This window comes from Cryptomeria japonica, chromosome 3 (genome assembly GCF_030272615.1).
Source record: "Cryptomeria japonica chromosome 3, Sugi_1.0, whole genome shotgun sequence".
In the NCBI taxonomy this organism is placed as follows: Eukaryota; Viridiplantae; Streptophyta; class Pinopsida; order Cupressales; family Cupressaceae; genus Cryptomeria; species Cryptomeria japonica.
In genome coordinates this window covers 633,594,775-633,611,458 of record NC_081407.1, presented here as the reverse complement: position 1 = coordinate 633,611,458, position 16,684 = coordinate 633,594,775, and positions in this window count along the sequence as shown.

Sequence of the window (16,684 nt, the reverse complement as noted above, 5' to 3'; positions counted from 1 at the left end):
AAAGCGTTATTTAATGAAGGAAGCTGATGAGATGGAATTGATTAAATGATTGGTATGTCGTGCATGAAGTTTGTTAAAGAATCTATGGCAATGGAAGATTGGCAGAAAGATCTATAGCTCAGATTGAACCGCAATACCTTAGCACAAGTTCCAAGAAATGTATAAAGTTTTCAGATCGAAGGATACATTGAACCTGGTCAAGTTTGAAGATCTAATGGCTATGATTGATCATGGGATATGTGATCAAGGAGATTCAGTGGTTAGCAAATTGTTTATAAATAAGGAACTGTTGATAAACAATGCATGTGGGCAAGTGTAAGCACAGGGATGCTACATAGTGATTATCGAGAACAGAAGCTTGAAGATCTGTTTGATTAACAGAGTATAGAGCCCAGCAGAGGGACAAGATAAGTCCTATGACTAGATTGTATTAAGCAAATAAGAATCTATTTTAGCATTTTTGATGTGAGGTTGCAGATATATTTTATTACTGTTATTTTGTAAAGTCACAGAAAATCTCTTAACCGAGTGGACTTAATAGTCTTATTTGTAAAACCCTCTCGCAAGGTGACATTTTGATTGAGTGTTTGAAACCCTTTAACAAGCTCACTTCTAACAAGGTGAAGATCATAATAGATATGAGGGAAATCCCTTAACCGGGTCACATCTAGCAATGTGTTTGTAATCTTTAACAAGATTCGCTTTTAACCGAGCATACTCTAGAAGAGTATATTTCTTAGTGGGTCCGAAAGCCCACAGTGATTTTTTCTTATTTGGGTTTCCACGTTAAATCTGGTGTTATGAGTGTTGTTATGATTATGTGTTCTTAAGGTTGCATGTTTTATAGTTTTGATTACATATATCTGTTTAAGCTACCAAGGTTGAATCTATTGATTTTATGGAAGATTAAGTTTTTATGATTCACCCCCCCTCTCATCTTGTCATCTTGGCATCTGTACTTAACAATTAGTATCATAACTATCAATTGGCATGAGAGCTTTGGACTCAGGAGAAAATTTTTAAAGGTACTTGAGGCAAAGATCCAAAGATGTATAGGAGGGATGCACCGAAGCTGAAGTCAAGCTTCTCTACATGGCAGAAAAGGATGAAGCTGCACCTATCAGGAGTTGGAGAATATGTTGTATATTATCTAGAGAATGATTTAATTACACCGAGCACCTATCCATTAACAATGGAAGAGATAAAAGCAAAGAAAGAACATATTCAAGCAATGATTGAAATAACATCTACATTAACCGACTCCGAGTTTAATGATCTAGAAGGCTACAATGATGCCAAGGCAATAAGGGACAAGCTCATATCTGTGTATGGTGGTGATGAACATGTTCAAAGAGAAAAAGTGGATAGACTAAGAGAACAACTTGAATCTATGAGGATGAATGAAGGTGAGAACATAACCCAGTATAGTACAAGACTAAAGGAGATTGCCAATCAAATCAAAGGAGTAGGAGGAACCATTGAAGAAAAGGATGTCACAAGTAAGTTATTGAGAACCCTTCTACCTGCTTATGCAATCTGAGTCTCTGCAATCAATGAATTGAGGTCTATACCCAATATGCCAGTTTCTTTGGATGCTACTATTGGTAAGTTACATGCATTTGAATTAAGTAATTTTGATAACAATGGGTCTTCGGTAAATAAAGTTGAATCTGCATTCAGTTCTTTTCATCTTGGTGAATCTAATGATTACAATGATAGAATGAGTAAGTATTCTGAAGGGAATCACAATGGAGCAAGTGAAAGATTTCATAAGAACATGAAAGAAGTACACAAACTGTATGAGGAAATCAGAAAGCAAGAAGAGTTTGAAGCACTATTAGATAGAAGGTTACTGAGAGGCAAAGGTAAGTATAAAGGAAAACTACCTTTGAAATGTTTCAATTGTGATAAGATAGGAAATATGGCTTCTAACTGTCCTGACAAAGATTCTACTGAAAAGAGAGATTACTGAGATGACAGACAAAAAAATAATCATTACAGAGGATACCGAGACTTCAGAAGAAGAGATTGAAAGTCATGCCTAATAGCCAATGAGGAATCAAATGATGGTAAATCAGATGAAACTGATACATAGGAAGTAGTTTATGTGGCTATCAAAGATGGATCAGATGAAGAAGAAGCCCTAATATCTCACACAAATACTAATGATTCTTGGATCATAGACAGTGGATGCTCACATCACATGACAGGTGATAAACTCAAGTTTGTTAAATTAGAAGATTATGATGGAGGTTATGTAAGATTTGGTAATGATGCACCATGTCCGGTAAAAGGAAAAGGATCCATAACACTTCTTGACAATGCTAAATGTAATGATGTTTATTGGGTTGAAGGTTTGAAATGTAATTTGTTGAGTGTAGCACAACTAAACAACACAGGTTACCGAATAGAATTTCAGAAAGGAATTGTCAAAGTTCATGACAAGCATGGAAAGTTAGCTGCTACCGGGACTCAAACAAAAGGTAACAAATTTTACCTTGACTCAACTCAGAATAAGTGTCTTTATGCAAACATAGATGATACCTAGTTATGGCATAAAAGGTTTTGTCATGTAAGTTTTTATAATCTGATCAAAATAAGTAAGAAGCACCGAGTAAGAGGTCTACCGAGTTTGGAAAAACCTAAGAATGCTATGTGTCGAGGATGCCAGATGGGTAAGATGACAAGATCAAGCTTTACAAGTAAGTCCTACACTTCTAAGGGAACTTTAGATCTTGTGCACACTGATCTTTGTGGTCCTATGAAAGTTCAAAGTTATTATGGTGATAAATATTTCATATTATTTGTGGATGATTATTCAAGGATGATGTTAGTTATGTTTTTAAAAGAAAAATTAGAAGCTTTTCAAATGTTTAAATGGTACAAGGCAAGAGTTGAAAATGAAACAGGAAGACAACTGAAATGTCTTAGATTAGATAGAGGGGGATAGTTTACCTATGATGAGTTCAACTTATTCTGCAATGATCATGGTATAAAAAGACAAGTCTATGCACTAAGAACTCCACAACAAAATGGGATAGCTAAGAGAAGAAACAGATCTATTGTGGATTGTGCCAGAACCCTGATGATTGAAAAGAAAGTGCCACAAACATTTTGGAGAGAAGCAATAAGCACAACAGTTTACACCCTGAACCAAGTACAATTGAAGAAAGGAAATTTGAAGACACCATATGAAATCTGGTATGAAAAGAAACCTAATGTAAGTTACTTCAAAATCTTTGGAAGTAGATGGTATGTACACAAAGATGATAGAAATGGAAAGTTTGATCAGAAAAGTGAAGAAGGAACATTTCTTGGTTATTCTTCTAGAAGTAAAGCATTTAAATGTCTGATTAAATCATCTAACAAAAAAATAGAAAATGGAAATGTGAAAATTGATGAATTTGTAGAAAGAAATGATGAAGGAAATTCTAAGGAACCAAAAGATTATGAAGAATTTGTCTATGTTCAACCTACAAGTCCTACCGAGAGAGTTATTGAAGAAAATAAAGAGGATATTCAGTTACCAAGTGATGAAGAAGATCATACAAAGCCTACCGAGCCTGTATTAGCCAAGTATGTCAAAAGGAATCATGCATCAAGTCAAATTATAGGAGATAAAGATGATCCAATGATGACAAGGAACAAACTGAGACATAACACATGTTTGATATCTGAATTTGAATCAAGAATAGTGAAAGAGGCATTTAACAGTGAAGATTGGGTAAATGCTATGATAGAAGGGATTGATCAAATCAAGAAGAATGACACATGGACACTGGTCCCAAGATCGAAGGACAAAAATGTAATCGGTACAAAGTGGATTTTCAAAAACAAGCTGAATGAAAAAGGTGAGGTCATTCGAAATAAAGCAAGACTAGTTTGCAAAGGATATGCTCAAGAAGAGGGAATTGATTATGGTGAGACTTTTGCACCTGTGGCAAGACTTGAAGGAGTAAGAAAATTGTTGGCATATGCTGCTTTCAAAAATTTCAAGGTATATCAAATGGATGTCAAATCTGCATTTCTGAATGGTATATTAGAAGAAGAAGTTTTTATTGAACAACCTGAAGGATTTGTTGAAGGAGAGAATAAAGATTAGGTATGTAAATTGAACAAAGCTTTATATGGTCTGAAACAAGCACCTAGAGAATGGTATGAGAGATTGCACTCTTATTTGATCAAGATTGGTTTTATAAGAACAAGTGAAAACAACAATATGTACATGAAGAATGCTGAAAATGGAATACTGATCTTAGCCATATTTGTTGATGATATTATCTTTTATGGAAATGACTCTTTATGCAAGAACTTTGGAAATGAAATGAGCAAAGAATTTGAGATGTCATTAATTGGTGAGATAAAGTATTTTATAGGTTTACAGATATTGCAACTGAAAGATGAGATTTTCATTACTCAATCCAGGTACATAAAGGAAATCTTGAAGAAATTTGGAATGGAGGACTCAAAACCAGTAAGTACTCCTATGACTACCAACTGTAAATTATCAAAGAATGATGAATCTGCATCTGTTGATGAGACACTTTACCAATCCATGATTGGAAAGCTACAATATGTTGTTCATAGTAGACCGGATATAGCACATGTAGTAGGTATAGTTGCAAGATTTTTTGTAGATCCCAAAGACACACATATGACAACAATCAAAAGAATTTTCAGATACTTGAGAGGCACTGAAGATTATGGCTTTGTATATGACAAGAGAAATGATTTTGATTTAAAAGTGTATACTGATGTTGATTGGGCAAGCAACATTGATGATAGAAAAAGCACAAGTGGAGGAGCTTTCTTTTTAGGAGAAAGACTAGTCAGTTGGCTTAGCAAGAAACAAGGATGTGTTTCACAGTCAACAATAGAAGTTGAATATGTTGCTGCAACATTGAATTGTACCAATATAGCATGGATCAAACAACTGTTGGAAGGTATAAATAAGAAAGTTACCAAGCCATGAACTATATTCTGTGACAATACTAGTGCCATTAACATTTCAAAGAATCCTGTTATGCACTCTAAGACAAAACACATCTCTATCAAATATCATTATCTTAGAGAAGAAGTTCAAGAGAAGAAAGTGGTGTTGGAGTATGTTAGCACAAAGGAACAAATAACAGATATCTTCACCAAGCCACTACGAAGGGACACTTTTGAGTATCTCAGAAGTAAGTTAGGGGTCCTACCCCTATCTTCTACTCATTGACCGAGTTCGTTGAAAGCATCAATTCGATGAATCTACAGAATATTATGTGTGGATTGATGCTTATTTACACACTATAGGAGATTTTCTAAAGGTGTGCAGAAAACAAATATAGGGAACAAGAATTAAAGACATAATACTCTGACTGAGACTGAGTTGACACATAACAACAAGGAATTCACTTCTCAGCAGAAGAAATCATGTTTTAGCTCTTTTACTTTTTTGCATTGTTGTGAAAGGGGGAGAAGACAATTGTATGGGGGAGAAGTCTGATGACAGGGGGAGAGCATTTTAGAATCTCACAGCAATTCAAATTTTTTAGGTCAAATCAATTGGTTTTGCCATCAATGCCAAAGGGGGAGATTGTTGGCATTATAACAGACAATAAGAGATTGTTGGCATTTCAATAAGGATATTGAGAAGGTTGTTGATGATTATGGATATAACTGATTAAGGATATTTACTGTCTTAATATTATTATTTTGTCATTGATGTCAAGAAATTGATTTTGTAATTCAGTATGATGTTGCCATATCTTAAGAAGTATGATTTGATGAGTATAAAGATGTCGGTAAAAGACACAAAAAGACTATGATGAATAAGGGGAGAAATAAGTTATTCAATGGGCAATTATTACCGAGTTAGACAATGATGAGATCATGATGTTTAGATTGTTTTGATATCCTACATAAGTTGTTGATTGTAAGGTTAATACTATACTATGTTACTGAGCAAAGAACCTAGTCGGTAAACCCTAAGGTTATCGCTATCGGTTAATGAAGGTGGAATGTCTACCGAGTGAAGTTTAGTACTTACCGAGTTGCAACCGAGCTGTAACAGAATGCATTAAATGATTAAAAGCATTATTTAATGAAGGAAGATGATGAGCTGGAATTGACTAAATGATTGGTATGTCGTGCATGAAGTTTGTTAAAAAATCTATGACAGTGGAAGATCGACAGAAAGATCTACAACTCAGATTGAACCGCAATACCTTAGCACAAGTTCCAAGAAATGTATGCAAGTTCCAAGGCGAGGTAAAATGTTTTCAGATCAAAGGATACATTGAAATTTGTCAAGTTTGAAGATCTGATGGCTATGATTGATCATGGGATATGTGATCAAGGAGATTCAGCGGTTAGCAAATTGCTTATAAATAAGGAACTATTGATAAACAATGCATGCAGGCAAGTGTAAGCACATGGATGCTACATAGTGATTACCGAGCAGAAAAGATTGAAGATCTGTTTGATTAATAGAGTATAGAGCCCAACATAGGGACAAGATAAGTCCTATGACTAGAATGTATTGAGAAAATAAGAATCTGCTTTAGCATTTTTGATGTGAAGTTGCAGATATATTTTATTACCTGTTATTTTGTAAAGTGACAGAAAATCTCTTAACCAAGTGGACTTAACAATCTTATTTGTAAAACCCTCTAGCAAGGTGACATTTTGATTGAGTGTTTGAAACCCTTTAACAAGCTCACTTCTAACAAGGTGAAGATCCTAACAGATCTGAGGGAAATCCCTTAACCGGGTCACATCTAGCAATGTGTTTGTAATCTTTAACAGGATTTGCTTTTAACCGAGCATACTCTAGAAGAGTATATTTCTTAGTGGGTCTGAAATCCCACTGTGGTTTTTCCCTATTTGGGTTTCCACATTAAATCTGGTGTTATGAGTGTTGTTATGATTATGTGTTCTTAAGGTTGCATGTTTTATAGTTTTGATTACATATATCTGTTTAAGCTACCGAGATTGAATCTATTGATTTTATGGAAGATTAAGTTTGTATGATTCACTCCCCCCCCTCTCATCTTGTCAGCTTGGCATCTATACTTAACAATTAGTATCAGAACTATCACATTTATGTCCTTGATTTGAAGAAACAGTCTGTCAAATTTTGACAATTTTTTGTTCTTAGGGCACTTGAGAGATTGCACTGGTACGATATGATTCTCGACATTCTGACACTTTGGGATGCATGAGAGGAGAATTCCTAGGGTAAAATTGCCCACTCGGACTTGCTCGTGACGTCGGTTTGTGCACATGATGAACCGAATCAATTCTAGCCAATCTTACAACTTTGCATTGCATGCAATTGATGGTTTTTGCAGCAGGCAAAAAAATGCTACCAATTGAAAATGGCTCCGAGTCGTCAAAAACCAAGATAGGCCATTGTAGAGGAGCCTCATGTGACCCCATGGGTTTAAACGGATTGACCATATGTCTCATGGATTTGAAGAAACAGTCCATCAAATTTTGACAATTTTTTGGACTCAGGGCACTTGAGAGATCGTACCGGTATGATATGACTCTCGACGTTCTGGCATTTTAGGATGCATGAGAGGGGCATTCCTAGTGTAAACCTACCCACCCAGATGTGCTCGTGACGTTGGTTTGTGCACACAATGAACCGAATCAATTCTAGCCAATCTTGCAACTTTGCATTGCATGCAACTGACAGTTTTTGCAGCAAGCGAAAAAATGCTACCAATTGAAAATGGCTTCGAGTTGTCAAAAATCGAGATAGGCCACTATAGAGGAGCCTCATGGGACCCCACGAGTTCAAATGGATAGACCATGTGTCCTGGATTTGAAGAAATAGTCCATCAAATTTTGATAATTGTTTGGACTCATGGCACTTGAGAGATCGCCCTGGTACGGTATGACTCTCGACATTCCAATGCTTTGGGATGCATGAGAAGAGCATGCCTAGTGTAAAAATTCCCACTCAGATGTGCTCGTGACATCAGTTTGTGCACATGACAAACCAAATTAATTCTAGCCAATCTTGCAACTTTGCATTGCATGCAATTGATGATTTTTGCAGTAGGCAAAAAAATGCTACCAATTGAAAATGGCTCTGAGTCGTCGAAAACTAAGATAGACCATTTTAGAGAAGTCTCACATGACCCCATGGGTTCAAACGGATCGACGATATGTGTCCTAGATTTGAAGAAACATTCCGTCAAATTTTGATAATTTTTTGGACTCGGGGCACTTAAGAGATGGCATCGGTACGATATGACTCTTGACGTTCCGGTGCTTTGGGATGCACGAGAGGGGCATCCTAGCATAAAAATGCCCACCTGGATGCACTCGTGATGTCGGATTATGGACACGACGAACCGAATCAATTCTAGCCAATCTTGAAACTTTGCATTTCATGCAACTGACGATTTTTGCAACAAGCAAAAAAATGCCACCAATTGAACATGGCTTCGAGTTGTCAAAAAACTAAGATAGGACATTGTATAGGAGCCTCACGCGACCCCATGGGTTCAAATGAATTGACCATATGTTTCCTGGATTTGAAGAAACAGTCCGTCAAATTTTGATAATTTTTTGGACTCAGGGCAATTGAGAGATCGCACTGGTATGGTATGACTCTTGACATTCTGACGCTTAGGGATGCATGATAGGGGCATATCTAGCATAAACCTACCCACCCAGATGCCCTCGCAATGTCGGTTTGTGCACACGATGAACAAAATTTGACCATTGCGAGCGTGAGGGTGCTCTCGATCCAAACACATATTGTTGTTTATATTCATATTGTTGATTACATATGCAAATATTCATTTAAATTTATAAAAGGGCAGCCACCAAATACATCGAATAAACAATAATGAACTGAATACAAGGAGTTTTTTAGGGTTAATTCAACATTTTAGAAATTTAATCAAATCATATTTGTTTTATATCATATATTTTTGTTGTTTATATTCATATTGTTGATTACATAGGCAAATGATCAATTAAATTTATAAAAGGACAACCATAAAATACAACGAATACAAAATAATGAACTCAGTACACATTTATTGGATCGAATATCGACATTTATATATATAAAAAAAGACATGTCTGCCAAGTCAATACAAGTATTACAAAAATGTGGCATATGCCATGTCCAAATCGATATATAATAAAAATGTAGAATATATCTACATTTATTGGTCATTCTATGACCAAAACTAACACTATATGATCCTAAACTTGTGGTGGATTATCAAAATCAAGCCTCTTCGATGCAGTACGCGGCTCTGTAGATGGCTGCAGAACCACAATTCAAAAGCCAAGTTAGATTACCTCATTGGGTGATCTAGGAGCTAATGTCTTCGCTTTCCTCTCCTTGTCACTCTTAGGAGTTTTCTTGAAGACATACTTAAATGGATCCAAGTTATGGGTGTACCGCGAAGGGGTCTATTGAATATTAAATGTACAATTAATGCAATGTACTAACATAAATATATCAAAAACACTTAAAAGCTATAATATATAGAACAATGACGTACCTATGCCTGAGATGCTTCTCCAATGGACTGAGGATGGCTCACCATCGATAGAGAAACTGTCGCTATTACCTATACAAAAAATGTTCAAAGATTAAATACAACTAATATAATGATAAGTATTGTAGGTTAAAAACAATTAATTTTACATATCAAACAAAAGGGTACCGGATCCTGAGATGCTTCTCCAGTGCATGGAGGAGGGTTCGCCATTGATGAAATAGGTATGGATATTTCCTGTATGAAAAAATAATAAGATTGTAATATATCACAAGTTCACATGTACGCATGCATATAATCATGAAATAAAGAAAATAAAGTAGAGATACATACCTCCGCCCTCTCTTGATCCACATGCGAATCAGGTGCATTCAACAAATCCACAAAGCTCAATGGCCTCTGTACATGTAAAATAGACAAAAAACACTAATCAATCTACAAACCCCAACTAATACTTGATTTCAACATTTTCAAACAACTGTACAACTAAAAATGTGTTCAATTACCTTCTTCCCACATTTTGGCATCTTCGAGGAATTCTTTTTCTTAGGACGAGCCCTAGACATGGAGGGGGTACCCTAAAAAAACAAATTAACATGAGATATTAGTACAGATAATAAATTAAACATAATTTAAAAAATCTAAAATGAAATGACTTTCATATTCCATCAAAATAATACATAAAAAGGGTTGTACAAAATATGATTCCGTATAACCTTGTAGGCCAAAATCGATCGTTGAGAACATGATGTCATCAATCTGGGACATTTGGTCCTCTATCAACACCTACAAACCAAAAATTGGACCAAGCATTAAAGATAGTTAGTATATCTTGTATTTTTTTGAATTCAAAGTGTACTATTGTATTTTAACATGTTACAAAATTTATACCTCAGGCATCAAAGTTGCAGCTATAGTAACTGGGGGAGGAGTATGGGATACCACTACTGCATCCTGAAATGCATATTATTTGTCTCAATTTAAATCGATGTATAAATGAAAATTCATTTATGTAATTATAAATTTAAAGTGATTGATAAATAAAATGCTATTAATTAAAATCAACACACCTGTGTTTGTTGCTCATGGGCAAACACCATGTCCATCAACTCATCTGTTAGCGCGAAATCCTCAGCCATGCGGGCTTGACATCTACTCCCGCAAATCGTGCATAGATGAGATGAGGATCCATCTGCACTAGCTGCATCATCTATCCCCAAGCATATCCTCGAGAAACTGACACACATGATGGATGGGCTCTTTGTCACCACTTGGAGCAACTAATGGCTCATCATCCAATACAATAGGGTGTGCTAATGACATCCCATGCTGGATGATGACACCAGTTAATGCTGTGGCCACCTGAAGAGTCTGTAGCTCCATCAACTCTTTCAACTCTATTGGGATAGCCTGATGCACCTTGGGTTTGGGTGCTAGGGGGCGGTGACTCTCCGCAGGTAATCGCCTATGGGCTCCAAGTCTATCTTGGGCAGAGCCACCACCTCTACCATGGAACTCTCTCATGTCAAAATAGTTTGGGTGCACATTGAGCACAAACTCACAATATACTTTTCTCAAAAAATATTATGGAACCTCATAATTATTACAAGGTGGATCATCAAAGACCATCCACCACCTTTGCCAAAAAAGATTCTTCATTTGCACATTGGTACACCAATGTATGGGAAACCTCTTTGCATCAAGAGGTAATGACTGACTAGTTTTGGGATCAACGAAAAGGGCACATATTTGTTGTTTACTAATATTTTTGTTTTTTACTCCCTCGTATGATAACCCATCGGCATAGAATTGACAACACCTATCCCTAAAGCTTCCCCATTTGGTAATTTGTGTGGAAACAACTATGGCACCACTAGCTAATGTTTCTAGGCTAGTGGCGAGGGATTGATGATGCTCAAGTTCAGATGTTTTCAATTTAACAATCAATCTATTGATTTTAGACGTATTTTGTCCTAACTGATTAATTAATTGCTCTTGTGTTTCGGGTGTGCGGTCAAAAGAAGAAATTGGGGGTGTATCTTGTGGGTTTTCAGGAGGTGCATTTGGTTGTTCTTGTTGTGGATTAGAAAAATCTAGTTTTTGAAACAAAAAATGAAAAAACCTAATCAAAATTAATGAAATTAAATTCAAAATGTAAAACAAATTGAACAAACGGGAAAGAAAGACAAAAATAAATAAAAACTAACCTTGATCCATAGTCTGGAGGAGAAATCTAGCACCCCGTTCATGGTTTAGGAGAGAAAATGAAGAAAAAACAAAGTAAAAACGGGCTATTCATGGGAAAATAAGACCCATTTTTTTTTTTTAACTTTTTTTGACAGACACCGCATACGCGGTTATCTTGGGATTATTAGCATGTACGTGCTCATTTTCCTAGGCGTAGTGTGTACGCGCTCATTTTCCTAGGCGTAGCATGTACGCGCTCATTTTCCTAGGCGTAGCGCGTACGCGCTCATTTTCCTAAAAGCAACACGTACGCACTACCTTGTCTAGGCTCAAGAACAACAAACCTAAGCGCGTACGTGGTGAATTTAAATTTTAGAACCGCATACGCGCTGCTTGTTTTTCCTTGTTTTTTTTGGGTGTTGTCCACTTTTCTGACCACCATCTTTGTGCACATACCCGACTGCATCTTCATCTGGTGAGAGTCTTGTTGTTCTGCAACTTCTCAACATCCCTGTCATCTATTCATCCTTCTCTTCCAGTGTTGATGTGATTTAGGTAATATTTTGCCTCTTCATCATAAACAATAGCCCAAGCACCTTGGCCGGTTGACAACCATTCACTGGGTTGATTTGACTTCTCCATGTCAACACATCACTTACCAGTTGACATCCTTTCCTTACTAGTGATACACTATACCGGTAACCTATCCATCTCATCCACACAAGTTAGGCACTAACTTGTGTACCGGTAACACCAGTGAACACTTTTCCTTACCTTACCGATACTCAGCAACACAAGGTGATATCAAAGATATCTCAACCTGTACTCCTCCTTGACAGTGTTGCATAAACATCTCTCTTATCGGTAGTCACTCCATAACGGTTGACATCAATGGCAACACAATGCCAACAATAGTCTGGATTTGTATGTAGTCAGTGAGGCTCCTTTTGTGATTGAGAAATGTGCTCTAGGATGTAAGCCTTCCTGCAAGTGCAAGCCCCTATATTTTGTAATATCTCTTCATGTGGCTAGTGAATTGATATTATGGGTCACAAATCCCAATGTGGTTTTTCCTCTTTGAGGTTTTCCACGTATATTTCTATGTTTTATGGTATCCATTTATGTGATTGTCTTATTGGTTGCTTTACTTCTTTCAATTCTATATGTACTGGTATACTGGTTGGTGTATGCATGTTTTAATAAGGTTAAAATTGATCATCCCAGTAGAACACTGATTCAGCCCCCCTCTCAGTGTTCTTGGATTCCAACAATGACATCTTTAGAGGGTATGTTCTTTTTCTTTTGAGCATCATGCATTTTCAAATATTTTTATGGGTAATAACACTAACACGAGTGTTAATGGGAGTGGTTATATTGAGGTTGATGGTGGCACATTCAATAATTTTCTTTGTGTTCCTGCATTATTTTCTAGTCTCCTTTCCATTTACTTCTAGATTACACATAGCGGGACATACGAGACAATTGAGTTCATGCTTGATTCAGTGCTCATCAAAGATCTTCATATGTAGTAGAGAGTTTGTTTCTGTTGGCGGTGTTGATCATGCATCTCGATCATATGAGTTCTCTCTTTTTTCTCCCATTGAGCATGCATCTAGTCCTATCTCTCTTGTATCAAGAGTGGATTAGAAATATAAGGAGATATTTGGTCACTTAAACCTGTGTGCTTCAATAATCCATAGTGGTTTCTAAGACTTGTGTTGATCCTCCTCCACCTCTTGCTTCTTTAGATATTAGTTGAGTTTAGCAAGTTGATTGTTCCCTTCCCATTCTAGTAGAGTGGAACTGGTACTTGCCAGATTACAAGGTTGTTTGATAAATTACACACTCTAGACATTGGGGACATGATTGCGTATATGCCATTCCTTTTTTATGGTATTTTGAGAATTCCTCTCATCCCATCTTTAGTACCTTCAAATATTGTTCATTAGGTATCTGCATAGCAGTTTGAATTTGCTTCAGTTGATTTTCCATACTATGATTTAGACAGTTGGACAGTTTAGCAGTCTTCCACATGTGGTAAACATCATGATAAATTCCCTTCCATATCCTTTCATGGACTTTCCTGTGTCTTGTCCATTTGATTTTTTTCTTCCTAAGGGGAGGAACGTGGTTTTATGCTCTTGTATCTTCGTTAGCATTTATCCTTGAACCTTCATATTCAACATTGGAGCTTCTCTCTTATGAGGGGTTGCATCGTCTCTTCTTCTCTCTATCTTATGGGGGAATATTCATTATACTTCTATGGCCAATTCTATACTTGAGGTTCCACTTGGAGTCCTTCATTTTAGTCACATGCAGTACCTTTTTTTATTTTATTGCATCTCTTGCTTTTGGAGAAGGGTTTTTTTCTATGTGGGTTTTCCCCTTTTCTCTATTTAGAGATACCTCATTGGTTTGAGTTACATTTCTTTTCATTAGTTTGTACATGAGTACCTAACCATTCCTAATTACTGGGACTCATTCATGCTTGAATTTTGCATGCATCATTAGCTCTTTAGCTTATCCCTAAGTTAATCTTAAGGGGGGATGTTGGAGTAAGTAGGACAATTATATTATTATTTATTAATTAGGTCCTTTATTACCTTTTCACTTAAGATAAACTTAGGTAATTTTTTATTATCTAGAGTTTACTTTTCTAGCTATATTTGAGCTTAATTTAGCTCCTATTTTGCATTGATTTAGTTCTCCTAATTTTAGCATTAGGGCTTGTACCTAGGGTTTCATTCATCCTTTATAAGGATTCATTCATTCATTCATTTTAATTGTATTTCCATCATTATTGTGTGCGATAACATAGAATTCTCTAGTTGTTAAAGAGAATATATTATTTTTGCTTGATCACTTTTGTGTGATAGGTGTTTTGATTGTAGATGATTCTTGGCTCATGTGGTTGATCACCGAATTCTACACTTTCATGTTTCAAAATTTTAACAAGAAATGATAAGTCATGCATATGATTTACAATGTAAATGACTTGATTGATATTGCATTCACAATATTGCAAATATAGACAAATAATCTTATTGATTTAGGTGAAAGGGAACCATGAAAACAAATAATATTGATAATTCTTCACTATATGTGCCGTTGTAATCAACAATTTCTAATTTTTTTAAAAGAATAATGATGACTCTTTTATAGAAAGAAAAGCACCAAAATTGTTTACAAATCAATTCTCTAAATTTCATCAAGAGAATATATGGTTGGAATTTGAAAAGAAAAGGAATATGCTAACACAATCATCTTCAAAAGGTAATTTAATTATGCATATTCATTCATAGTTAATTTTTTTTATCCCAACAAGTTTGTGGGAATCTATTGTGAACAATTTGCTAGCATTTTATTTTGATAACTCAGGGTTATTCTTGCATCTCAACCCAATAATTCCAACTTGACTTTGCCTTGAAACTACTTTGATGCCAAGTTCTGGAGTGATGGTGGGGTGAGTTGAGGTGAGACTAATCCCTTGGGAATGACTAAGCGGGCTTGAACAACCCAATCACCAGGTTAAGCCCAACCAATGAGAGTTGAACCTTAGATCTACATGGGAAGAACCTAAAGCCTTAGCACAACTTTGCCAACCATTCGAGCTATGAGGTTGCCTCTAATTTTTTTTCTATTTATTAATCCTTGTATGAGTGGGATTTAATAACGAATCTATTTTTTTTAAGAAACAATGGTGAGCATAATTAGAATGGACTTGATGGGTTTAGTAAAATCAATATTGGGTACATTAGAAGATCAGGGTAGATGATGTTGGAGTTGGTCATGTGTTTGTATGTTGTACAATTATGAACTAAAGCTTTTATTTTGTAGTATGTGACTATCCTCTACTATGGTGGTATAATTCCTTTATATTAAGTTCATGCACATAAAAAATGTGCTCATGTTGAGTGTTTACTTTTGGCTTCCTAGTCACATGGGAAACCAATAGCTATTTTGACTACTATAAAGAGTGTTATTAATGGGCTTTTAGTTTTAGTACTTGGTTACATGAAAGAATTAGATGAATATTCCATAGTTGTATTAAGGGTGTGGAGTTGGTCTTTTGGTGACCAATAATCTCCTAGATAACATGATCCCTCCATTTGCTTGTACTCAATGATGGTTTTAGAATTGGTCATGTAGTGGCATAAATTTCTTGAAAAACCATTTTATGTTGTTGATTCATGTTCCTCCTCCTCCTCCTCCTCCTCCTCCTCCTCCTCCTCTTCTTACTTCCCAAAAATATAAACAATAAGGATCCCCAAATTAATGTTGAAACATTCCTTTTAACCACTCTTACTCTTTCTCTTCCTCTTCCTCTTCTCCCCCTAACAATATCAAAATGAGAATCCTCAAATTAATGTTGAAACCTACCTTCTAACCATCGTGGTTACCAAAATTCCAATTTGAAAATTTTCCCAAAAGTCATGCCCAAACAAGGGAAAGACATCTTCCTAACTTAGAAATTTCATTTAAAGCTTCTAGATGTTTTGTCAACTCCACTCAATAGAACTCAAAAATAGAAATTACCCAATAACTCATCTTGGACACCTATTTTAAATTTTTCCTAGAATAAAGGAAAGAATATAGAGTCAAGGTAAGTCGTGACTCCTATTTTCCACACCCAAAAATGAATATTCTAAATTCAAATTTGAATTTCAAGTTCACCATGGATGCTCCTACATCTTAACTTTTTTTGAAGATATGATTACTACAATATTCACAATGATGGGGTAATGAGAAAAGTAGTTTTGTGTACTATTTCCTCCTTATAGACACACTTAAGTCAAAATTTAGCTTAAATATGCCGATAAAGTGGAGGTGCATAAATTTTATTCTTCTTAAAAAAATAGGAATTATAAAGGATAATGTATGATGGGTATTCAATCATTTCCATTCAAGTCATCAAATGTGTCATTATGGTGGATCATGTACTTGAAGTAAATAGTAACATCATTAAGAATATATATAATATT